Source organism: Canis lupus, chromosome 6 (genome assembly GCF_048164855.1).
Source record: "Canis lupus baileyi chromosome 6, mCanLup2.hap1, whole genome shotgun sequence".
In the NCBI taxonomy this organism is placed as follows: domain Eukaryota; kingdom Metazoa; phylum Chordata; class Mammalia; order Carnivora; family Canidae; genus Canis; species Canis lupus.
In genome coordinates this window covers 658,298-676,293 of record NC_132843.1, presented here as the reverse complement: position 1 = coordinate 676,293, position 17,996 = coordinate 658,298, and the positions used below count along the sequence as shown (strand labels likewise).

The window sequence follows — 17,996 nt, the reverse complement described above, 5'->3', positions numbered from 1 at the left end:
CACGGGGAGCCCAATGTGGGACTCAATCCCAGGACCCCGGGGTCATGCCCTGAGCCGAAGGCAGATGCTCAGCCCCTGAGCCCCCCGGGTGCCCCAGAGTATGTGACTCCTGATCTCAGGGTTGTTGTAGGTTTGAGCCTCATATTGGGTGTAGAGATTACTTAAAAACAAAATCTTAAAAAAAAACATAAAAGTCTTTTAAAAAACTAAAACTACTTGTAGTTGTAACTTTCAAAGTCTATCTGGTTGCTGGTGTAGAGACACAGGGTCACATCTCATATGCATTGACTTCAGACCTACATAGATGTGTGTGGATTTAAGAGTCACATAAATTGTCTAATACTGAGCACTACTGCTCCACTTTCGTATGCAACTCGCAAATACCACGCTTAACCCAGTGGTGCTGCTGGAACCAAGAATTGGAAGATGAAGAGGAACAAAAAAAAAAAAGTAGATAATCTGTCCCGCTGGGAAGCTGTACTTGTTCATTATGCAGAAACCTGCTGCGCTGACGCTGAGAGGAGCATGTGATGAGCTGAGGCCCGAGTGCTGGCGCTGCTCAGGTTCCCCTTGTACCCTTGTTGCCTCTGTTCCTGACGTCGGTCGCGGCCAGGCCCCAGTCACTCAGGACACGTGGACACAGTGGCCTTTTGTTTTGAAGACAAAGGCAAGAGACGGGGAGAAATGTGTCCCTGGGGCTTGAGTGATGTTAGTCGTGCCGGAGGATGTTCTAGGTACTGGTTGCACAGTGTCAGTGGTCTTGAGTGACCGGTATGTGTGCGTGTGCATGTGTGTGTGCGCATGTGTTGCGATACTGTGAGCTCTCTAAAGTGTGGGCCTGGTGCACACGGCCTTCTTGCATGAGTCCAGGGCTGAGTCTCCGTGCTCTCGTCACTGAAATGCCCAGCAGTCTATTTCTCTGCCCATGGGGCTGCGGCAGCTCCCGAGAGTCGGGGCCCAGGCTTTCTCCATCTGGCTGTGCCCCTTTCCCTCCAATAGTGCCCTCAGCTGAATGGGTCAGGAGGGGTTACCACGTGTGCAACTCAGCCAGAAGGAAGGGAAAAGGATGAAAAGCAGGGCATTCCTCTCTTTTTAGGGATCCCTCCCTGGGTTTGCACACATTAGTTCTGCACGCCTCCCACTGTGCGCAGATGGCTGACAAACGAGGTCTTGCACTGGGTGTCTTGAGTCTTAAGTGAGTGAACGTATTTGAGAGGCCATATAGGTAAGGGTCTGGCATAAAGGGAGTGTTTAATTTTTTTTTAATTTTTATTTATTTATGATAGTCACAGAGAGAGAGAGAGAGGCGCAGAGACACAGGCAGAGGGAGAAGCAGGCTCCATGCACCGGGAGCCCGATGTGGGATTCGATCCCGGGTCTCCAGGATCGCGCCCTGGGCCAAAGGCAGGCGCCAAACCGCTGCGCCACCCAGGGATCCCAAAGGGAGTGTTTAATATGTGGGGATAATTGTCACCATCATTGTCATCCTCCTCTCTGAGGCTCAGCTTCGTGCTCTACGTGTCTCTGTGAGCTGGTGTGCAAAACGAAGGACGCTTTTATAAAGTGAATAACTACCCAGGGTTTTTTCTCTTTCCTCTTGGATTTTTGCAGATTTTCTCAAAATGAGGGCAGAGTTGGCCCATTCTGGCTAAAGTAGTTTCAACTAAGTAACATGTAGGGTTCTGTAAATTCAGAGGCAATACTGAGATAGCCCCCCTTTTTTTTTTTTAACAGAGAAAACAATTTTGATCTTTTAAATCAAAGAGAAAAATGATTCCATTTTTTAAAAAGTGGTACATGGCAGGAACTAAAGTGTAGGGTTTAAAAAGCACTTTATTTTTTAACTTTTTCAATTTTCTCCATATTAATGTCCTTTTTCGAAGCTTTTATTTAAGTTTCAGTTAGTTAGCATACAGCATGACATTGGTTTTGGGTGTACAGTATAGAGATTCAGCACCTCCATAGGACACCTACAGGACATCGCAGGAGCCCTCTGCATCCCCATCCCCCCCCGCCCCCTCCCCTCCAGAGACCCTCAGTCTCTCCAGTGAAGTCTGTTTCTTGGTTTGTCTCCTTCTCCTTTTCCCCCCTTTGCTCACTTGTTTCGTTTTATTTATTTTTTTTTAATTTTTATTTATTTATGATAGTCACAGAGAGAGAGAGAGAGAGAGAGAGGCAGAGACTCAGGCAGAGGGAGAAGCAGGCTCCATGCACCGGGAGCCCGATGTGGGATTCGATCCCTGGTCTCCAGGATCGCGCCCTGGGCCAAAGGCAGGCGCCAAACCGCTGCGCCACCCAGGGATCCCCACTTGTTTCGTTTTAAAAGCATTTTCAATAGTTCATGGTAAGCCCATGGGAAACCTCATGATAATTACTTTTTGTCAAACTTGACTTTGCAGGGATTAGACCCTCCTTAGAGTTGCGACCCCTTTTTATTCCATTTGGTTAAACCCCTGACAAACTCCAGTCTGTTGCTCCCACCAGGGGCCCCTTTTCCAGCTCTGTCACAGAGCTGAGGACGCTCTCACGCAGAACTGGATCCTGGAGCAGAGAAGGCCCAGAGGTCGGTGATTGCACCTGTCCTCGTGGATCAGTCCGATGTTACACCAGGAATCCAGTGGAGGAAATGTCATAGGCCTTCGGATCCACCTGCCCATCTTAGGATTTAAAATCCTCTCTAGAACATTCCTGTGAAATCATACTCAGACTTGTGACCACAGACGTTTACCTACCGCCCATCCATCTTGTGCTCCAGCTCCGTGACTACCCTTGTTTAGATGCTCCTGACATTGTAGCACCGAGTGCCAGAGCCCTCATACCACCTGTGACAGATTGTTGCCTCTCCTGGAACATGTCCCACAGCAGGGAGCTCACTGCTTTGTGAGGAGCCGGCCATTCCTTTGGACGAGAGCTTGCACTTACTTGCAAACTTTCTTCTTTGAGCCTGAAACTAACTTTCTTTCTTTCTCTTTCTTTCTTTCTTTCTTTCTTTCTTTCTTTCTTTCTTTCTTTCTTTCTTTCTTTCTTTCTTTCTTTCTTCTTTTTCTCTCTTCTTTCTTTCTTTCTTCGTTTCTTTCTTTCCTTTCATTTTTATTTATTCCTGAGAGACATAGAGAGAGAGAGAGGCAGAGATACAGGCAGAGAGAAAAGCAGGCTCCATGGAGGGAACCTGATGTGGAACTCAATCCCAGGACCCTGGGGTCATGCCCTGAGCCAAAGGCAGATGCTCCACTGCTGAGCCACCCAGGAGTCCCCTGAAACTTTCTTTTTTTTGATCTGTAAGTAAGGTGTGTGCATGTGTGCTCCCTGCAGCCCTTTTTACCCCCTGCACCAAATCCACCTGTATCTCTAGCATTAACATGTTCAGCTCCTCTGACCCTTCGCGTGGTGACACCCCCGTTCTGGTCATCATTGTCTGAGCTTCTTTGGCTTTAAGGAAGGTATACTTACCCAAGTGAGTAAACCAAACTAGTTACAGTACCCTGCACCTGCTCTCACTATACTCCCCCCACCCCCCTTTATCCCTCATTTCACTTTTAAAACTGAACAGGATACCCTGAAAAAGGGCTTGAGTGATGTGGGGGAAAATAAGAGGAGGAAGATACACAGGCTCTGAAGTCATATTTTTCTTCATATAGGTCTGTGGTAAGATGGCTTTTGCCATGGTGATTCCGATGTTAATCTGGGGTCCTCTAAGACCCTCAGGCCTTTTCCGGTGGCCATGCCTGTCCTTTGTATCTCATAATAAAACTGAGGGTAAAGGCTGTGTCTTTTATTTATTCCTGCTAATTTCCCTTGTCTTGGAGGACGCTTGTGTTTTTGAATTATCTCTAAAATGTATCGAGGTGCTTTTAAAATCTCTATCTGTAGAGGTGTTAGAGACCACAAGTAACGAGGAACCATTTACAAGCCTGACAAGGAAGCATTTGCTCGGTTTATAAGAGCGTCATCATCGTACTGGGGTGAGCCCATGTGGGACAGGTGCTTGAAGAGATAGATTAGGATTTAAAAAATCCCAAACCTGGAGAGAAAATACAAAGACTGTGACTATAAAAATACTGTCGGAAAGCCAGTGTGCAGGGGCGCCTGGCTCAGTGGTTCAGCATCTGACTCTCGGTGTCACCTCAGGTCATGATCTCGGGGTCATGAGCTCGAGCCCCGCTTCTGGCTCGGCACTGGTTATGCAGCCTGCTCGAGATTGTCTCTCTCCCTCCCCCTTTGTCCCCACGCCCCCAAAAAAGAGAAAGTCGGTGTGCTGGACACTTGCCGTCTCAGGCTCCGGGCGGGGTAACTGCCTCCCTACAGCATGTCTTTCTGCGCCCCAAGGAAGCTAAAGTCTGCACGTTACCACTGCAAGCAGGTGAATATAAGTGCAAAATGTCTTATTCTAATGAGGATGCCCCCCCCCCCCCCCCACGCAAAGAGAAAGAGGTATTTGAAGGATCTTTCGAGTCGACATAAAAACTCGACCTTCTGTGAACCTGGGTTAACATCCAGGCAGAGCATCCTGGCCTAAGGGGTACGAGCTCCTACATGCTGTACCGGGCAGTCTGCAAATAGGGTATTTGTTACTCCTTCATTAGAAGGAATGAAATGATCAGCCATGGGCTGTTTTTCTGTGAGTCATGATGTCTACTCAGCAGGTGAACGGGCTCATCAGGTCCCGGGCGTTCACATGACGCTGGACGTGGGCTCTGACTGCCCCAGGGAGGTGAGTACAGCTCGGGGGTCTCTGGTGGCTGCCCTCCTCTCCAGTCTTGCCAGTGGTTCTTTCTCCCTCGGTGCAGCCAACACACTCGCCCTCAGGGAAATTTCTCGTTTGTAGCCATGGTGGCCTTTTCCCAGAGCCGGGAATGTGAGCTCCCTCTCTCCTCCCACAGTCCTTTCTCTCTGCCTGGCTGGAGGCTGGAGCCGTGGGGGCCTGGCAGGAGAGGAGGCTGGGCCCTGCCGCCAGCTGCCGGCTGTGAAGCAGAGCTGGGTCCTGGCTCTCCCGGGGAATGCAGGCTGTGCGGCGGCGTTATTTGGCTTGGCAGACGTCACCATGCATCTCACTTTTGCTGAGGCCTGATCACTTGCTGAATATTTATTTGTCCTGAGGATTATTTAGTTATCCTCAGGAATCTGGGCTCTCTGGCCAGCTTTTCTCCTTTGTCCTGGGTTCCCGATGGGGAATGTGACTGACCCCTTCCTTCTCTTTTAGGACGGATCTCAGTGATCATCCAGTTGGAAGCATTACAAGCAGAAAGCAAAAGGGAACCCAGGAGGATGTGGGACTTTTGCTAAAAGACAGCCGCAGAGCTAAGACTAGAACTTGGATCTTCTGATTGCAAACCCAGAGTTCTTTCTAGAATCTCTCAGACTTCTGGGCGTATAATCCCCTGAGGAACTTACTTAATAAGATGCAGACTCTTAGGTCCCCTCTTTGGAAATTCTGGCGTGCAATCTGCCTGTGGAATGCGCCTCTTTACAATCCGAGGTGCCCTGCGTGCACTAAGATGAAACTGGCTTCTCAGCATTTACTTTGTTTGTTTGCACACGGGGCGGGAAGTGGGGCTACATAGTTCACTATGAAGATCACTCTGCACCCCTACTCATTTTTCGGAATCAGCACAAAGAACCAGAATGACACTAACATAACTTAAAGGAAGAAGAAAAATCCACCTGTAGGCCTCCCCGACCCCACCCCCCCGCCCCCCGCCCATCTACTTTCCTTCCCCCTTTGGAGACGTTATCTGTGTAGTTAGGTAACTATCGACTTAATCATTATGCCATCTTATTTTTACTTCTTTTGAGCCAAGTAGCCTTTTTGTTATGGGACTTGCTAGGAAACAGGGTCCTTGGAGGCTATTAAAGAGGAAGAGCAGTATTTAATTTTATTGACCGCTCGTTACATGACTGGAGCCTGTGTTCAGTGCTTTTGTATGTGTTCACTCACTTAAGCACATCACGGAGGCCCTATGATGACCATTTTCCAGATGGGCAAACCAAGCCTTGGAAGGGCTAAGTAGCTCGCACCTAGTTTTCTGGGTAGTTGGCAATAAAGCTGAGATTCAGACCCTCTGACTTCTTCACTGTGGGGCCTTCCAAACCTGCAGGCAGAGAGAGAAGATGCCTGCCCCTGAGGACCTTTGGATCCCAGGGAGGGAAATGGACCTGGTCCTTGTGGCAGAGAGGTGCTGACAGGTCTGGGGGCAAGCGACTCTGTGAACTGAAAAGTCAGGAGAGCCTCAGTCCACCACAAAGTCATGGATTTTGGCCGACTCCCCACGCTGACCGTTTGCTTTAGCCGCTAAAGGTTTGAGGTTTGACTCTTGTCTCCATCCAGAGCTGGTGGTCAGCGCCACCAGGAGCCCACACAGTGGCAGAGAGGGATGGCGAGCTGGAGAATTGAGCTCTTGATAATTCAGGTACAGATGCCGCCAGGAGCAGAGTTTTCCCTGGAAGTGAAACCTGCATTGTCCCCGGTAGGCTGGCTCTTGCCAACACCTTTCTTAAGATTTCCCTGGAGTTTCTTCAGTTTCTTTCTTTGCCAAGTGTGCACGAGACTTTATGTCTGTGGTGTCCATGTGGCACAACGTTAGAGATGCCATCATTCGAAGAGCAACTCCTTCCCGCCCGGATGTCCACCGACACTTACTGCCCGTGTCCGGCTCTGAGTCCCCGCTGTGGGCCGTTCAGGGCCTCTGGGGAGACAGGATGTGCGCATAGTACCAGTTAACCCTGGAGTTCACGGTGGCCTCGGGGGACTTTAGTATATGCAGAGGCACGATGGTGGCCACAAACACAAGGAACAGCAGAAGTGGGCCAAAGAGCAGGAGGAGGGCCTTGCCTTCCAGCCAGGCGGGCTTGGGGGAGTCTTCTGGGGGGAGACCCAGTGTTTCATGACAGCAAGGGTGCACCCGCAGGTCTGTCCCCTGCTGGCCCCACGGCTTTGGAGGGCGGGGAGCCCATGCCCATCTCCCGGGGGCTGCCCCGTGCCCTGCCCTTGTCCCAGGGAGGCAGGCTGTGGGAGAGGGCTCAGTGTGGAGGGCGTTTGCGAGGACCCCTGAGGACAAGCACCAGGCCGTCCTGCTGTCCTGCCCCTCTAGCCCAGGGCCTCCCACAGCTGGAGTGGCCCTGCAGAGCTGCGGGGTCGGAGGCCCTTCCGCGCTCCTGCCGTGTGTCCTCGGATGCGGTTTGCCTGGGGAGGGCCCTGGGGCTGTGTGGGTCCATGGCACCAGTGCTAGACACTTGGTGGGAACGGTCGCCCTAGGTGGCACTGGGCCTTGCCCTGCGGCTGTGACAGGCCCGGAGGTTTGGAAATGCAGCATCTGAGAAACAGTGATTTATTTCAGGCAAGGAAAGACTTTTATGGATGATCAAGTAGCAGCCACCACAAACTGCCAGGTATATGGGTTTAGGGCTTTAGAACAAGAGCATGGGGCGCCCGGGGAGCTCAGCCGGTGAAGCGCCCGCCCCCAGCTCCGGTCATGATCCCAGCGTCCTGGGGTCGAGTCCAGTCCTGCGTCGGGCTCCCTGCTCGGTGGGGAACCTGCTTCTCCCTCTTCCTCCCTCTGCTCATGATCTCTCTCTTTGTGTCTCAAAAAAATAAAATCTTTAAAAAAATATAACAATGAGAAACATCCCTTTTAATCTATGCGGTGTCCTTGCTGAGGGCCGGGTCTGGACTGCTCTTCTGGTGCGGCCCCCTGGGGAGCCTTGGCTGCCTTGGGGCCTGGAGGACGGTGTGTTCAGGACACGACACTGGAGAGCAGCCAGTGTGATGCGTGACGCATGTCGAGGCGGGTGGGCCAGCGAGCCCTGTCTTCCCCCTCGGCCTGTGGCACCGAATTCCAACCTGATTCAGCCTCGGGGAGCCGGAGGGTGAGAAGTGTCTGGAAACAGCCCGGGCCACGTGCAAGGAGCTGCTGCTTGTAGGGAGCCGCCGCTCAGGCTGCCCGAGGCGCCGCCAGTGCCGTGCCTCCCTGTGCTGATGGGCACGAGGACAGGGCTGGCCCCGGGAGACACGTGCTGTGCCCAGGGCAGCTGGCCTGCGACCTCGGGAGCCCACCTCGGGCGCGGGAAGCCTGGCGGCCGACGGGGGGACAGTGCAGGTGTGGGCGTGGCAGGCGGCCAGCTGCGCCCAGAGGGTCACTCCTGCACCCCTCCTGCCCGCCGTCAGGGACGCCCCGTGTCAGCCCCAGGCCCGATGGCGGGTGTCAAGGCCTTGCTGGCGTCCACCAGCGTGTGCCGTTTCTCACATGCGGGCTGCCCCTGGCGCCCGGCGCCCCGACACGAGTAGTATGTTCTCGGGCCCTGTGGCCAAGGGGGCGGCCTCGCCTTCCCAGCCCCGCGCTCTGGCCCCCCAGCCCTGCCACACGGCTTCCATCTCCACTCCCTCTGCATTTCCTCAGCTGGGTCTTGCCTGGCCCTCCCCTGGGGGGTCATTCCAAAAGAAGGGGGTTGAGGAAATCATTTGAGGAGGGCAGGGCGGGGGCCTATGGCCCCGTAAAGCCACAGGCTCCCCCTCCCGCTTCCTGCCCCCAGCATCAGGCAGCCTGGGCCCTGGGCGAGGGCAAGGCCCTGGCTCCATGTGGAGCCCAGTCTTGAGGTCCTTCTGATTGACAGTCAGGCCACACGCCCTGCCACTAGGTACCGCGTCCCTCAGCCGGCTGCTTGTGGCAGTCCTGGAACCTCCGTCCTCTGCACGTAGCACGTATGGTGTGACCCTGGGGAGGTGAGGTGAGCCCACGAGTAGCTGAACTCGAACCAGATCCTTGCCCTGTTCCGCCTGCCGAGGGCTGACAGACGGGCAGGGTTTCATGCAGCTGTGAGTTTGGGTGGTATTGATTGGCCACACCGGTGACCTGGGTGCCTCGGGTGCTCTCGGGAGACTAATGGGGGGACTAATTAGTCCCTGGGGGGACTAATGGAAGAATGTTCACGGGGGTAGCAATGGCAGGCTTTTCCCTGAGGTGTGAGCCCGGGCCTGGAGTGTGTGTAGGATCAGCCTGAGGCCATGGGGGGCCTACAGGCTGGTCTCTCGGGCAGAGGAAGCAGTGAGGCATCCTTGGGGAATGGCCCCACCAGGCCACCCCCCCCCACCATGCTGGCTGCTGACTCTCACCCTGGGTGGGGGCCAGGGGGCAGGGAGGACCGGTGCCCACTGTAGCTCTCCCCAGATGCCAAGGGGCAGCTAATTGGCAAGAAAAGGAGAAGCAAAAATAGTGAAAATCTGTGAATTAATAAAACAGCCTTGACGCAACCGCCAAAATGTGTGTACAAACCATGAAGTAATTAGAAGTGTGAAGAATTTGATCGTGTTAGCTGCTTCCAAATCCAGCATCTGATCACGTCAGGAGGCCAAGGGCTGGCGGGCCACGGGGAGTACGAATTCTTTCCACCCAGTTTGAGCTTGCCTCCCCCGGCTGGGATTTCTCGAAATCCTCTCGGCGCAGTTTCCTTGGGCTCTGCTGGAATCCAGGGTAGACCTTCCAAAGGCCCTTCAGCGCGTGGGACACCTGGGCCCAGGGGCCTCGTCTGCCTCAGAGCAGGACCAAAGGGTCTCACAAGGGCTTTCTGGGCCCGGGGCCTTATTTGATCTCACTGTCACCAAATAAACCTTTTTACAGATGTATTTATTTATTCTGCGAGAGGTGGGGAGGGAGGGGCAGAGGGAGAGGACCCCAGGCAGACTCCAGGCCCAATGTGGAGCCCAACACGGAGCCTGACCCCAGGACCCCGCGGCCCTGACTGGAGTGGGAATTAAGAGGCAGCCGCCCAACCGACGGAGCCATCTGGGCACCCCTCACAGTGACCAAATTATCTTTATGTCAGTGTTTTACAGAGGAAACCCAGGCCTGGAGAGTGAAGTGATATACACCCAACTCCACGAGCTACTCGGTGACAGAGCAGGGCCTCCTGCAGCCCCTCCGGCCCCTGCTTCTCCCACCCACGTCCTGCTGCCTCTCAGCCACGCTGCGTGTCCATGTGTCATCGTTGCCGGGCTAGCAGCCAACCGCTCTTCTATTTGCCTGTGCTATTAAATGTAGATGCATCGTTCCACCCATTTGTTGGATTAATAGACTAAGGGTTAGGCACACTTAGCCGTTTGTTGATTTTAATTTCACTTTATACCCAGATTAGATTGGGGAGCAGAAAAAGATCCATTTTCTTTGTCTTTTTTGGGAGACACTTGGTGAGAAGAGATTTCAGAATTTATGAGGAGCATGTGCAGATAGAAGCAATGCCTGATTAGAGTTTCCTTGTTCCGCCTTGCTCTCTGACCTGTCGGGACTTTTTAAAGGTTAGGTGCTGGCATTCAGTGATTCAGGGGAGGGCATTGCTCGGGGCTGACATGCAGTGGCTCGGGGTTGGAGGGCCCGAGAGCAGAAATGGGAGCACAGTCCTGAGGGAGCCATGTAACGAGCTTGACGTGTGTCGTTCATTCCCCAGCCAGTGGCGAAAGCCCCCGGGAGGATGAGGTTTACGGGCTTTATGGCCAGACTGAGCAAACAACAGTGTGATTAAGTTACTCGCATTAGTGGGCTCTGTGGCTGGAATAGAACATGTGTGTTAATTTGGGATGGAAAGTTCTCAGCAGGGCGGTGGCTGCTTGCACAGACTTGTCTCTGGTCCTCAGGGCTGGCCCACCACAGAGCTCTCCGTGGGAGGGGAGCCTGCGGGGTCAGGAGCCGGAGCCCGGTGCCTGGTGAAGATTCGGGCCCCTTGTTGGAGAAGTATGAAGAGTCTCAGCACAGCAGAGTGTTGGCCCAAGTCCTGGGGCAGGACCGGGGGCGGCACGGGGCAGACACCCTTGTGCCTGATGGAAGCTGCTGGAGAAGGAAGGACTGAGCCTGGGGCTTCAAGGCGCTCCCCTGGAAGGTCAGAGGTGAGCATGATCCAACTTCTATTTCTGCGGTCCCTGGGACGCCCCAGCTCTACCCCAAGCTGCGGGGACTCAGCAGTGAGCATGCAGGAGCTGCTAGGCCCCTGCTTAAAGCTGAGGGCTCCGGAGTCAGACTGTCAGCTCAGAGACTCTGTTTGTTTTTTTAATTGAAGTGTAATTGACGTACAATATCCTCCGAGTCCCAGGCTTAAATCATAGAGATCTGATATACATCACAGAATGGTCCCCGTGGAAAGTCTAATTGCCATCTGTCACTGTACAAGGTCATTACAGTATTATCGGCTGTGTTCCCTGTGTGTACATTGCATCTTCTTTATTTATTTTTTACTGGAGGTTGGTACATCTGATCCCCTTCACCTGTTTCATCCCCAGAAGCCCTCCCCTTTCTAGTGACCAGGGGTTTGTTTCCTGTATCTATGAGCCTATTTCTGTTTTGCTTTGTTTGTTTTGTTGTTTAGCTTCCGTATGTAAGTGGAGTCATACAGTACGTGTCTCCCTCTGCCCAACTCGTTTCATTTGGCATAATTCCTTCTAGGTCCATCCATGTTGTCACGAATGGCAAGATTTCATTCTTTTTTATGGCTGAATAATATTCCATGGTGCACGTCTGTGTGTATCACATCTTCTTTATCCGTCTGTCGGACACTTAGGTTGCTTCTGTATCCTGGGTGTTATCAGTAATGCCACAGTGAACATAAGAGTGCATTCTCTTCCAGTTGGTGTGTTCATGTCCTCAGATAATACCCAGAAGTAGAAGCATTGGACTACCAGGTAGTTCTGTTTCGTTTTTGAGGAACCTCCCTACTGTTTTTGACAGTGGCTGCACCACTTACATTCCCACCAACAGTGGTACCAGGGGTTCCTTTTCTCCACACCTGTGCTTTTTTTTGTCTTTGTGGTGATAGCTGGTCTTACAGGTGTGAGGGAATGTCTCACTATGGTTTGGATTTACATTTCCCTCTTGAGTGACTCTGAGCATCTATCTCTTCATGTGCCTGTTGCCCATCTGTAGGTCTTCTTTGGAGAAAGATCTATTCCAGTCTTCTGCCCAGTTTTTAATTGGGGTATTTGGTTTTTTATGTTCAGTTGTGTAAGTTCTTTATGTATTTTGTATATTAACCCCTAGTTGGGTGTATGATTTGCGGATATCTCCTCCCATTAGGTAGGTTGCCTTTTGGTTTTGTTGATGGTTTCCCTTGTGCCATCTACAGATTCAATACAATTCCCATCAAAGTAACAATGACATTTTTCACAGAACTGGAACAAGGAATCCTAAAGTCTTTATGGAATCAGAAAAGACCCCCAGTAGCCAAAGCAATCTTGAGAAAGAAGAACAGAGCTGGAGGCATCACAGTCCTAGATATCCACATGATTTACTATAAAGCTATCATAATGAAAACTGTATGGTGTTGGCACAAAAATTGACCCATAGATCAATGGGACAGAATGGAGAGCCCAGAAATAAACCCACATCCGATGGTCAATTAAGCTACAACAAAGGAGGCAAGAATATGCAATGAGGAAAAGACAGTCTCTTCACAAATGGTGTTGGGGAAACTGAACCACCACATGCAAAAGAATGAGACTGGACCACTCTCTTACACCAAACAGAAAAACAGAAAAATAAACCCAAATGCATTAGATACCTGAAGCCCTGAGACCATGAAACTCCTAGAGGAAAACATATGCAGTAAGTTCTTTGACATTATTTCAAACAGTAGTTTTGGATCAGTCTCTTCAAGTGAGGACAACACAAGGGAAAATAAAGGAATGGGATCAAATGAAAAAGCTCCAAGAGCTCCCCCTAACTGTGTCTGTTTCCTGTCTGTACGTGAGCTGAATGATCAGAGTGCCCAGCTCTGGCCTAAGGACAAAGCCTTTTATCAGGCACGTGTAGGTGTCCAGGCATGTCAAGGGCTTTGACCAACATTTGCGAAGGAGACGGGTCAGCAGTGATGCACCATTGGAAGGTGAAGGGGTGCACAGGAGGGAGCCAGAGGTGGGGTTGGGGAAGACCTGCCCGGCCCCCAGCCCCCAGCTCTAGCCCCTGGCCCCCAGCTCTAGCCCCTGGCCCCCAGCTCCTGACCTCTACCTCCAGCTTTGGCCCCGGCCCCGAGCTCCAACCCCTGGCTTCCGGCTCCGGCCCCCGGCCCCTGACCCCCAACTCCTGGCCCCCAGCTTCAACCCCTGGCACCCGGCTCCCAGTTCCAGCCCCTGGCCCACAGCTCTGGTGCCTGGTTCCCAGCTCTGGGCCCCAGTCCCAGCTCTGGCCCCCCCCATCCTCAGTGCCCCCCCCCCCCATGTCCTTTTGTACAGATACTGGATCCCGAGACTTGGAGGCCTGGCACTCTGGAGCCCTTTGCTCCTCCTGCTCCCCCGGACCAGCCAGTCCTCTCCATCCTGGGGATTCTGAAGGGTGCTGGGCGGTGGGTGCCAACCTGATCTGGGCCCTCTCCTGGGGCACCCTCTGAGGTCCTGAAATTCTGCACCTCTCTGGTCCTGCACCTGGCCAGGTGCTCTGAGATTGCGGGTAATATCCACAGCCCTCCCCGCCTGGCCGCACCGCCCCTGGGCCGTGCCCCCTCCTGCCACTGCTTGAGCAGGGCCGGCTGCCCTCTCCCACTTCATTGGCCTCCGTGTCTGTTGCCCTGATAACTCATTTGTCTTCCCAGCTCTGATCCCATTCCGCAGACACAGACCGAGTGCCTCTCTTCACATCCCTTCTGCAACAAAGGACGACTCCTCATGATTCATGGGTCTGGGTTTGCAGCTGACCCACCCGCTAGTACTGATTCGTGACCCAGAGTCAGTGCTCGCCGTGCCCCCGCAGCTGTTTGTGGACCTGCTCAGAGCACCGAGGGGGCAGTCATCGGTACCCAATGCCGTGTGCCCACTGGGAGCCTGTAAGACCGCGCCCTGCCCCCGGTGCAGCTCTCGTGCTGTGAATAGGCTTTCCTTCTGTGGTTTACTTAATGCCGCTTTTATACGTTTCTGTACGTTTTCTTGACCTCCATAAGCTTGGAGCCGACATGCTGCCCTCAGTTCCAGCCCCTGGGGTCCCCGCACATGAGACGGTTGGGACGTGCCCAATGGAGACAGTCCGTGTGTTACACAAGCATCCTTCGGGCCTTGTAGTGCTGTTGACTGGGTTCAGCGTTCACAACTCAGCAATCCAGAAACAGGAAGGGGAGATTCACCCAAATGTGTGTGGGCTGCTCTGTGGTTTTGACCAGTGGCTCAGAGTCACGTGACCTTCCATTTCCCCTGGGGGCGATGGTCCAGTAACGGCTAATTCAGTGGTCATGGAGACTTTGTAGAATATGACTACATGAATACTAAGGATCAACTATACAAAAAAAGAAAAAAAAAGCATTCAGCATGAGTTAGTTTCTGCTAACTGCCAGGCATCATTCCAACCCCCTGGTACTCTGTGGCTTCCTACTGCAGCCAGGCTGATGCTTTCTCTGTCCCATGAGCCCATTTTGCATCAGTGTCTGCCTATTTTATTTGATAATGAACCAAACCTGCCTTCTGATGCCCTTTAATTATTATTTTGACTCTCCTGTAGCCCCTAGATGGGCAGGAAGTTGTCTCGGAGTGAGGAACCAGTGGCTGTCACGGTGTCCTTCCTGGGGAGGGAGGCTATGAAGAGACAGTGAAGCCAAAGAAATCATTGGAGTGGAATGTGCCTGCAGATGCATCCTAGACACAGTAGGAAACAGTACAGCAGAACTTTTATCAGCAGCCCGGGCTTCTGAGTGCCTTCCCCCCCCCCCCCCCCCAGGGATGCTGTGAGACTCAGCAATGTCTGCAGAAGGACCCAGTGAACTTTGAAGGTGCTGTGTACGTGTTACATGTACAACACGGCTGTTGGCATCTGTGGGTGGCCTTGTGAGGAGGGGATGGTCAGAGGGCTGCCGGTCATCGCCAAGCCAGTGGGGCCTGCTGTGGCTTAGAGGGGCTTGCTTGTCACCTTTCCAACCAGGACCCACTGTGTCAAACCCGCCAAGTATTTCATGTTGCTGAGGGGAGAAAGGAAGGTTTCAGACAGCCCTCGAGTAGATGTCCTGGAGCCTCCTGGGACTGCATCTCCTCCTGGCACAGGCCATGTGCTTCCCCGCCAATTGCCATATGGCCAGAGTAGTGAGGGCTGGGGACCTCCCTGCCCAGTGACTGTAGGGAGTCCAGGGCCGCCTGGGCGGGCTGCAGAGCACGTGCGCCGGTGTTCTTCTGTTGTTCATTCAGGAGACGTACATTTTTCTTGCTGTTGTTTTATCTCCACCTAATCAGATCTGCAGAGCTTCTTCTGGTCTGTCAGCATCTACCATCCTGATACGTGCCTGTGGAACAAGTCACTTGGGTGTCCCCCATGCCTGTGGTGTTTCCTCAGCTGCTTCTCTGGAGTTCTTTCACATCCTGTCATAGTCGGTCTCTCGCCATGGATGTTTGTGAATAGCATTGAGCATCTTCTGGACTTTCATCATCACCTGAGCACAGGGACTGGGCTTGGTTTGGTGTCTCCTATGTACCGTGTGCCTCAGACCCTGCCCATGGTGTTCATTATTAGTATTATTCTTACCTATTGAACTGGTTAGCAGGTTATGATTCCACACCTGGGTCCCTGGGGCAGTAAGAGAGTGGATGTGTCTGTGTCACACTGTCACCTGTCCCAGGAGGTATTTCTGTGGCAGAGAGGAATCCATCAGCTCGGCTCTTCTCAGTGCTGAGGGAAGAGGCCATCGACACAGAGGGGTGGGAAGGCACAAGGAAGTCCTCCCCCTCTCAGGCACTGGGACTCTTGAGGGAACGGCGACATGCATGTGTCTAGATTGCTGCTTGGAAACGGGTGCCTGGGATGGAATGGCTGCGCTCAGGGCCTGAACCAAGCTCCTGAGGCACAGGGGCCTGAAGAGCACTGAGCACTGAGCAAGTAAGTACCTCGTGACTTAGATAGCATGACACATGTTGCCCAGAGAATGTTCCAGGGCCTCTCTGGGCACTTGGTAACACGTTGGCTTCTGAGGGCTTGGTTCCTTTGTTTATTGTCTTACCATCCAAGATACTTGATGCAAGGCAGCCGGATGAGTCTTGCCAAAATTCCGTGATCCTGTCCCTCAGAAACCCCAAGAGGCTTCATACCGACTACCAAAGGCTAAAATCTAAAACCTTTGATCTTGCCCTGAAACCCTTGAGGCCAGGGACCGCATCTGGTAGCCCTCACGAGTCCCCTCGGGGTGGGTGATCTGCCGGCGATGATGGTGAGTGGATTTGATTGCATTGACGGTCACTTCTGGAGCCTCGGGGACGAGGATGGCCATCGGTCACCAGTGTCCGTCCCGAAGGAGCGCAGCCCACCCCGTGCACGGCGGGCTGCCCTGTGCTAAGGATGCTCGTGGGCACGGGGCAGGGCACAGAGCGCCAGGCTAACCACGCTCTTGGCATGGGGCAGGGGTGGGGGAGGGTGCCCTTCGAGGCTTTGTTTTTGTCAAATGCCTGCTGCTCCCTGACGGGCCGCCCTTTCTATCTCCAGATGCACTTCTCTCCCAGGGAGGCTCAGTGGGGCCCGCCTCCATCCGCAGCCTGCAGCAGTGAGCTGGAAGGTTCCGCGTGGAGCTGGCGCCGCTCCCGAGGAAGGCGTGGTGTGTGCACCTGGCACACTTGTTGCGGTGTTGTTTGCCTGGCACAACAGCTCTTTTCCAGCCTATCAGGTTTTTTTTCTTTCCAGGAAAACCGAGGAACCTGTGCTCTCAGACTGAGCTCAGGGGCAAGAGGAGTTCAATTCCAGGAGGAGAGGTCAGAGAGAGTTAAGACACAAGACCTCTCTTGCTTCCCAGAAGTGTCTTGCATTTATTCTGTCCCATGGTTATTAGCTTGTATCACATCTTGCTGTGTTGTTTTCGCTTCCTGTCTTGTATTAGAGCATCCGCTCGTCGGGAAGGGACCGTCGGTCATCCAGTTCTCATTCTCCCACAGGTGGGAGAGGCATTCCTCCGTGTTGTGGAAGAAACTATGGTCAGAGGCTCAGCGCTTAATAAGAGAGCTGCGGAACAGGCAGGAATCAGGACTTACTAAGGATGGATGTATTTTGATTCAGTATCTGGATAATAGTATTCCTGTTTTATCACCTGCTTTAGTTTTTCCTGTCCTAAATCCCAAAGTCCTAAAGTCACGAGTCTTGCTGCTTCCGCTTCCATTGTGATCAGACACAGGCCACCCTGGGTCTTGCACGCTCCAGGGTCTCAGCCCTGACTGCACCCTGGAATCACCAGGGGAGCCCTCCCATACCCTGACATCCGATCAACTGTGACTCCTGCAGATAGGATCCAGGCATCGTGGTCATTAGACTCCCAGGGGACTCCGGTGTGCGGCTGAGGCCGACCACCAGCCGTCTGAGGGCAGGGAGTCTGTTCTGTTAACTGTTTTTTTGCTGGGCCCCCTGGAGTGCTTGGCATGGGGGGAGTACCCCACGCATGTCGGTGCCTCCCATCCGCGTCTCCTCGTAGATGCCACATAGCTTCAAACGGTGTGATTCTGAGATAGAGCCCGGAGCCCTTCCCTCATCCAGGGACCCCTGTCTCAGGATCTCCACGCCTGCCTGGCTGGTAGCCCAAGCCAGAAACTAGGGTTTCATCTGTGGTCCCGCCTCCTTCCCGCCCCACACTTGCAGATCTTCACTGTGTTTGGTGACTCTGCATACTGAGTACCTCTCGTATCTGTGCACATCCTGATCCCACATACCGTCATCAGGGCCCCAGCTCCTTCCAGAGCTCCCCAGCCAGGCTGCCTATGAGCGGCCCCTCCCCACCAGTCCACTCATTCTCCACACAGTTGTCATCTTCATAAAATACAAATGCAATCTCATTGTCTCTTCATTAAAAGTCTTCTGTGACCTCCCACTGCTGTTAGGAGACCACACTCCCCGTCTGGTTGTCAGGCCCCGTGGTCTGGTCGCCGTGCCTGGACGCCTGGGTGCTTTTGCAGAACAGCTCCAGACCCCTTTGATCCTGGAGCTCCATGAGCAGGTGTCACTGCTGGCTTCTCTTGTCCCCTCTTCTGCTGGGTCGGGGCTGCCCCTCCTGCTGAGCCCCCGACAATTGTTCCTCATAGC

The 17,996-nt window shown here is 53.2% G+C and overlaps 1 protein-coding gene across 4 annotated transcripts in view; it reads left to right on the top strand.

Moving 5' to 3' along the window:
- The window catches only part of MAPK4 (mitogen-activated protein kinase 4), a 147,814-nt gene that overhangs the window by 45,035 nt on the left and 84,783 nt on the right, over positions 1-17,996 (top strand). The window contains exon 1 of one of the 4 annotated variants that reach the window (XM_072828459.1): positions 10,683-10,870. The exons of the other annotated variants lie outside the window; for them this stretch is intronic. The gene's annotated coding sequence lies outside the window, so the exon portion shown is untranslated. Of the gene's footprint in view, positions 1-10,682; positions 10,871-17,996 lie in introns of those variants that run through there. 4 annotated transcript variants of the gene reach the window in all.